The sequence below is a fragment of the Eublepharis macularius genome, chromosome 2 (assembly GCF_028583425.1).
Source record: "Eublepharis macularius isolate TG4126 chromosome 2, MPM_Emac_v1.0, whole genome shotgun sequence".
NCBI classification, from domain to species: domain Eukaryota; kingdom Metazoa; phylum Chordata; class Lepidosauria; order Squamata; family Eublepharidae; genus Eublepharis; species Eublepharis macularius.
In genome coordinates, this window is record NC_072791.1 from 148,377,130 (window position 1) to 148,385,511 (window position 8,382).

The following is an 8,382-nucleotide window of genomic DNA, read 5'->3' on the forward strand; positions in this document are numbered from 1 at the left end:
AGTAATCCCAGTATCTTTCCTGCGTTAATAAGGGGAGCAGGTTTGTTTTAATTAATTCCCCCTTCCTACTGCAGACCCTCACTATTTTATTCCGGAAAGTCCACGGACTTCTAGGAACGAAATCTGAAAAGCTTAGTGGGCTGCAGAGGGAGAGGTAATCAGCAAAAATTACTGCCCTCTCTTAAGAAAACTTCATCTCTCATGTCTGCAAGACTTACATTTTCCTAATCGCGTGGTTGAAAACAGGCCGCTGTCTTTCCCGTACGCCCATCGATAGAGAAAGCGAAAGCCAACCAGAACTCACCTTTCCCAACACCAATCTTTCACTTTCGCAGCCGCTCCTATTCTAGAAGTAATCCGTTCGAAAACGCATCCGGAAGGAGGAGGGGATGCGTTGAATCTTCATTGGGTGATTACCGAAGCGGCGAAGGCTTTTTATTGGATGATGTTACTACCGGAGTGCTTTTGGATTTAAGAGATGTGCAGTTATTTATTAATACCACAGAATGAGATTTTTTTTTAACTAAAACAAAGAATGAAATGGGTATGGTACAGTTTTTCTATGCACTACACTGCAGCAACAGTAACTGAGAGGGTAGTTACCAGTCCCCCGAAATTCAACAGCACTTACTCCTGAGAAAATGTGCAGAGTACTGGGATTGCTCAACTCTCATTTCCTGGAAATTTCAAGACAGAAACCTGTTGAAGGTAGAGAAGCAGAACGATGGAAACTGGCCATTGGCACCCACTTGACCTATCAAATACCTGCAGAGCTCTACTGGATAATTTATCTGTAATACCATCTCTTGCAGAATAACAGTTCCAGCTGTCACTTTGCTAGGCCCTTCTTTCATGAACTAATTTACTGATGAGCTGAAAGCTTGCATTGGCTTTCTCTTTCTTTCAGCCGCAGAAACTCTTAAGATGGCTTAATACAACATGATTTAAATCAACAGCTACATAAACGAACCAAGGCAATAAAATATAAAAGTATCAGAGCCCAGATAAGAAAACCCCAAAGAAATGCAAAGGTTAAGAATGGTATAAATTCTACTACTATTGAATACCATGAAATGGCCAGGCAACAGGGATAATGCTTACCTTGTTGCCAGTGTGTGTGTGTTATGTGCCGTGTTGTCGCCTCTGACATATGGCGACCGTATGAATGAAAGACCTCCAAAACATCCTACCATTAACAGACTTGTTCAGATCTTGCAAACTGGAAGATGTGGCGAGCCAAGCTACAAGTGACAAATTACACTTGCCTGGCCAGTGAACAGACTCATGTGTATTCCTCCCTGTTCACTTGCCATTCACTTGCTCTCCACTTGATCAAGTGGAGAGCAAGTGAATGGCAAGTGAACAGAGCAATACACGTGAGTCTGTTCACTTGCCAGGCAAGTGTAATTTGTCACTTGTAGCTTGGCTCTCTGGCAAGCCATCTCAATTTAGAACTTCCTCTTTTCCTACTACTTGGTGCCTAACTGCTAGCAAAGTCAGGATAGACATGAAAAGAGACTTTTATAGATGCAGTACTATTCTGCCCTGTTTCATTTTCAGCCCTTGGCAGCATTTTGCTACACAGCACCATCATAAACAGACTCACACCCTTCTAAATCCATTGCCTTCAACTGCTTGACATAACTGCTTGATGGCTCTGTGTCTTTGTCACACCTTTAAGTTTTGCCTAGATTTCTTTAGTTAACAAACATTTTAAACATTAAGAGCAGAAAATGTGTTCCTTTGTCTTTCTGGATTTTAAAGAATGCACAGCAATCTTGTAGGAGGACTGCTAGATGATGATGAAGCTTCCTGTGGAGCATAGGGGGAAAATAGAGTTAGATTAGCTCCAGATATTTTACCTTTGATTTTAGTGAAGAATTATGAAAAGATCAGAAATATGTGTGAATTTAACATGTGGATCAAAGAGAATCTAACCAGAATTATTGTGAAATATACACATATTTTGGCAATGTCAAGGATTTAAAAAAATCAGATGGAACAGCTTCCCTTTTGTCATTACTTACAAGTGAGGAAGTTTTTTGTTACAAAAGCTAAGGAGTCCTACCATATAACAAAATTTGACAGACTTTGAACAATTATTGTTTAGCTACAAAAAAACAGGAGCTTTTCCCAAACAAATTTAAATTCTAGCTAATTTGGAAAAAAGAGATTTTACTTTATCAACTAAAACAAGAAAGGGAAGTGAATGTTCTAGAATCTCAGAGTATGGAGAAGAAACAAGGACGTATTGGGACTTGGACGAAGAGAAATTATTTGTCAAGTTCTGAGATGGTATGGCTGGTGCTGTTAGGTCCCATGATTGTGCTGTCAGAGTGAATATGAGACAGAGTAGGCATCTTTGTTTGTTGCAGGCCCTTGCCCCAGAGTCCGTGTTCACATTAGAAAGTGAATTTTGATTAATCTCAAGTATAGCCACAATGTATTTTATTTTAAATCCCACATCTAATGATCCCTAAAAGCAGTAGCCCAACTGGAGCAGAAAAACAAACTTCCAAAATGTTTCTTCCCACCTCACCCCACTGGCAAAACATACCGTTTAATATTATTAACCATCTTAACCATTATTAAATCAGAAACTTTATGTGATTGTATATACAGAAAATGGAACAAAGCTACTACCTGATATTTTATTCAGCTAGAGAATTGCTTCTTGAAACAAAGAATTGCTCCATCAGATGGCTATGACCTCTCATTCTCTCAGAGATAAATATTTAAAAATAACAAAATTGCACTGCAGTATATATAAATTGTCCAGCTGGCTGGATTTGCTCTGGACGGCAGAGATGTTGTCGAGACACTAGGTGGCAGTAGGACATCGGTTTAGAAGCTGCTCCAGGAGTCCAGGACTGAAGGTGGGGGGCAGTATTGCATTTCCCTTGGAGGAGCAAGTTCATAGCCTGGGGGTTTCTCGTGCTGGATCCAGAAGGCTCAAATCTCCTCTGTGTCACATAGCGCATTTTATCAGCTTTGGATGATCATCAGCTACGGCTGTTTCTCGAAAAGTGTGATCTGGCCTGTCAGTCTGCCCAGTGCATTTTATCTTGCCATTCCTCCAAGGAAGTTGAGATGTCATACATTATTAGACATACAAGCTATCATAACCCCTGTCAAAGCAGGAGAAGATATTAAAATGGTCCATCCCCTGGAGGCTGATGGGTTTGGGTGTATTCTTGCTTGCATTGGCTTTCTCTTTCTTTCAACTATCTCCCAAGATGGCTTACATCATCATTTAATCAAAAGCCACATAAATGAACCAAGGCAATAAAATATAAAAGTATCAGAGCACAGAAAGAAAACCTCAAAGAAATGCAAAGATTAAGAATGGCATAAATTCGACTACTATTGAATATCATGAAATGCCTAGGCAAAAAGAATAATGCTTACTTGTTGCCTAACTGCTAGCAAAGTGAGGATAGACATGAACAGAGAGTTTTATAGATGTAGCACTATTCTGCCTTGGGCCATTTTCAACCCTTAGCAGCATTTTGCTATACTAACAGTGAAATCCTAAGCAGAGTTACTCTAGTCTCCAGTCAATGGGCTTAGACTGGAATAACTCTGTTTAGGATTTCACTGTAAAAGCACCATTATAAACAGACTCACATCCTTCAATAGATTTAGAAGAATATAACTGCTTGATGGCTCTGATTCTATCCCAAAGACTGACTTATATTTTTAAAATGTACTAGGCCCAAATCAGTCTAGCACTTGTCTTTCTTCACAACTTTTAAGCTTTGCCTGGATTAGGTAAACAGTTTCTTTAGTAAGCAAATATTTTAAAAACGAAGAGCAGAAAACCTGTTCCTTTATCTTCCTGGATCTTAAAGAATGCACAGCAATTGTGTATGAGGAGTGCTAGGTGATGGTGATGGTGATGAGTCTTCCTATTGGATGTGGGGGAAATGGGCAGCGCAATCCTCAGGCCCGCTGGGGTGCCAGCATAACTGCAGCACTGACGGTCCCTCCCTAAGGAGTTTGGTGGGAGAGCTGCAGCAGTAGCTGGTCCCAGCAAGGCATGGCATTGCAGCTGCTAAGAGCAGCAGCCCCGCCATTCCTCTAACAACCCCACCAGCATTCACAAAGTGCCATGCCCCCCCACCCCTCTATTCCCCACCCCCAGCCTGGGAGCAGGCGGTTGGGGACCATGTACCCCTGTAATCACAGCACCTGCATTGGGGCACCCAGCTGGGCTGGCTGCCTGGTCAAGCAGCAGTGAGGCATGAGGACTACCCTTGAAGGTGCAGCCTGTGGTGTGGGGGGCCTGTGGCAACTGCCCCACCAGAGGGGAGGAACCCATCAGGAGAAACCCACTGAGGGCCTGGCCAGGGCAGCCCCAGGGCCCAACATAGGAACAGCCAGTGGATCCCCCTGGAGGTTGGAGAGGGGGCCATGGCAAGCCTAGCAAGGTGCAGCCTGGAGAGAATGCTTCCTAGTTGCCCTGGCAAAAGCAGCAGAATCCACCAATTGCAGAGCAGCTGCAGTTGACAGTGCCATGATTGGCAGGGGAAGGCATAGCCAGTCCATGGGCTGGGCTGTGTTCATCGTTGGCAGATGCCAATGGCACTCCCCTGCCCTGCAGACAGCAGATACACAAAGCAGACAGATCCCCACAATCAGGCTTGCTGCAACTCAGCAGAGGCACCTGCCTTGAGAGGAGCATTGTCCTATGGGGAGAAGTACACCACCCACCTGCTTGCCCAACCCCCATGTCTGTTAAAGGCCAGGCTGGTAGCTGAAGCACTGCCCGCAGACTAACTCCCCCCACCTCTGCTACTTCAAGAAGTGTGTACCCGCCTCCTTGAAAAGTTAGACTAGAAAGGCAGCAGGACTTGGCGAGGGTTGTGCTCACAGCCCCCAGCACTCAGGATCCACTGCCCTAGTCTCAAAGAGACAGCTCCGTAGAGGCAAGTGGGGAGCAGGTTCTGAAATGAATCACAGGAACACCCATTGGAAACAATGGGAAAGGCTGGAAGGCCCATTGGATATGATGGGAGCCACGAATGCCCATCGACATTCAGTGGCTCTGTTGAAATACATTGCTCCATCAGAAAGATGCAAAGAGAATGTGCAGTGGACCCCAAGAGCCTTGCTCTGGTGCCAAGATGACGACCTCTAGTGTTGAATGATGGCCTTCAGGACCAGCGAACCTGCACCATGGCACCGGCATACTTACACCAGTGTCAGTCTGGGATATGCCAATGTAACTCTTAATTGGCTCCCTAAGCGCTTTTGTGTCCACCCCCTCAGGACTGCGCTGAGTTAGAAGTAGCTCCAGATATTTCACCTTTGAGTTCAGTTTATTTTTACTGAGGAATTTTGAAAAGGCCAGAAATGTGTGAATTTGATATGTAGATCAATGATGTTTGTTGTTTGTTGCCATCCACAAACAGGGACTCATGAACAACCATGAACATGGCCCTGTTCATGAACATGTTCGTGGTTGGCTGTTCGTGGGGGCCAGCAGGCTCTCCTTCAGCCATCATCCAAGTTTGGTCAAGATCCCTACGGCACCACTCCCAGAAACCTTACCGGAGCAGGCAGCACAAAAGGTACCAATAATAAATAATAGCTTGGCCCAGAGCCTGGCAGCAGCCCTGGAACTTGAAGAGGTAGATGCCTATCCCACCACACACGAAGAAAATTCAAGCTCCAATAAACTCTATCAAAATGCCAACAGCAACTGTCTCTCCTTCTCCACTGTCTGTAAAGTCAGAGCTGGGTGCCCCCTCCCGCCGGTCTTTGCTCCCTTGTTGTAACAAATTTGGAGCTCCACACTTGAAAGGAAGACCTGCCTATCAAGCGAAATTGGGCTTAGATTGAGGTTTCCAGGGCAACAGCAGGAGTTCAGACAGAGTTCAGACAACCCTTCCTAAGTTGCCAAGGGAACTGATTGCAGGTGCCGAACAGCAAGACAAACAGCAACGAAGGAGGCTTGCAACGACCACCTGTTCGTTTAGAATGGGGCCTCATGAACAGCTTGTTCGCAAACAGCAGATTGGGCTGTTTGTGGCTTTTTTTTGTTCGTATTGCTGTTCATGCCTATTTCTAAACCAGAACTATTGTGAAATACACACATATTTGGTCCAGAGGAGTTAGCCGTGTTAGTCTGTAGTAGCAAAATCAAAAAGAGTCCAGTAGCACCTTTAAGACTAACCAATTTTATTGTAGCATAAGCTTTCGAGAATCAAGTTCTCTTCATCAGATGCCTGATCAAAACTGGGCAGATACAGAAGAGGAGGGGAGAAGAGAGAGAGAGAGGAAAGAACATATATCACAAAGAGACAGAATGCAATTAGCGTGGAGGCAATCAAAACATTACTTTGCTTGGAAATGTAAACATCTCCTTTTGGTGTGCAGTCAGTTTGCCGTATTAGTTTGTAGCAGTGAAGGTATCCAATTCCTATGTAGTATAAGCCTTCGATAACCACAGCTCTCCCTGCCAGCTGCATCTGACAAAGAGAACTGTGGTCCCCGAAAGCCCACACCAGGCATCACTGGGCTCCCCCAGATCACGTAAATATGTGTAAACACATATTTGGCTATGTCAGGAATTTTAAAAAGTCAGAGAGAACAGCTTCCCTTTTGTCACTGCTTATAAGTGAGAAAGTTTTTTGTTACAAAAGCTAAGGAGTACTACTGTATATAAAAAATTGACAGACTTTGAAAAATTGCTATGTAGCTACAAAAAAGGCAGGAGCTTCTTCTAAAAAAATTTAAATTCTACCTAATTTGGAAGAAAGAGATTTTACTTTATTGACTAAAACAAAAAAGGGAAGTGAATGTTCTAGAAACTCAGTGTATGGAGAAGAAACAAGGACTTATTGGAACTTGGACGAAGAGAAATTATTTGTCAAGTTCTGAGATGGTATGGCTGGTGCTGTTAGGTCCCATGATTGTGCTGTCAGAGTGAATATGAGACAGAGTAGGCATCTTAGTTTGTTGCAGGCTGTTGCCCCAGAGTCCATGTTGTTCATGCTAGAAAGTGAATTATTGTGGGTGAGAAGTTGTTTAAGGTTAAGGGATTGTCTGCGGGCAAGAAAAAGTTTGCCTCCCAATGTCTGAGAGCAGTATCATTTTCACATACAGCTGTCAGCTAGGGTTGCCGGTCTCCCGGTGGGGGTAGGGGATCCCCCGCTCCCAGCCTCCTCCCCCTAACACAACTCACCTGGTCGGGAAAAAGGCATGGGAATGGGCCTCCCAGGGCGTGTTCCTGGCATGGTGCGATGATGCCATTCCAAGGAAGGACGTCATTGTGCAGACCCTGGGAGTGCTCTGTTTTAATATTTCCCCCACAACACCAAGTTCAGTCCAAGGAAATGGAGTCCCTCATCAGTGTCTGCTAACAATCTCCATTTTATCCTGCTGCAAAGCTGGCAACTGAACCACTGAGTCATCTCCATTGGGTCTTGAGAGTGACATCTGTCGGGTGATGCTGGAGCAAACTAACTTTTAAAGAAGTGTGGAGAATTGTTTGCATATTAATTTCCAGTGCATTTTCATGGCCTCCACCAATTCAGGAAGCAGGAAATAGTGGAGGATGGGACTGGAGCTCAGACCAATATGCTCCCTGATAAGATGGTTTATGGCTCCTATATCTAATACAGGAGAAGCACACAGTGCAAATGTAAACATGAATTTAAATGACAGTTGATTCTAGGGCTTGAGATTAAGGGAATAGCAGCAACCTGGCTGTGATACAGAGGTCACAGAGCATGTGCTGTGGGGAAGGCTGTTTCCATATTATCCACATGGACTTTTCTTTTAAAAACATTAGCTGACTATTCCATTATCGAGTTCCTGGTTCCACTGGCAAACATACAAGTTTTCTTTGGGTTCCCAACAGGCTCGGAGAACAACATTGTGCCTCTTTAATGGAGGTTTAATGTGTGGAAATGGGCAACTCAACCTTTTCATGGCATGGAAGTAAATAACATCATCTGGTAAAACAACATCCCATTAAGCCTCTATTAAAGGCTCAGGACATTTTTTTTCTTTCTCCAAGCAATTGGCAACCTTAGTTGCTCCTCAGGAAAAACTGGGTGAATCTAGGTTTGTAGCGTAGCTGTAACTGGGTAACAGGGTTTCCAAAAATAAATACAGAAAAAAAGACCAAAGTTCATTCTCTTTCCCAATCAGCATTATTTTGTGTGAAAAATATGGGTTTCTTGTATAGTTCAACTTTCTGAAAATTAATTTATGTTGCAGACACATTGGAAGGGGAGGTTGTGACTGTTAGCAAGTTATGACAGCTCCTTTCTTAATGTTGCAGGTTGGAGGTGGGGCTATGACCGAATGAGAATGATTCAGAACAACCTTGCACTGTAGTCCAATGCTGTTGTTATCCTTATTTGTAGTTGA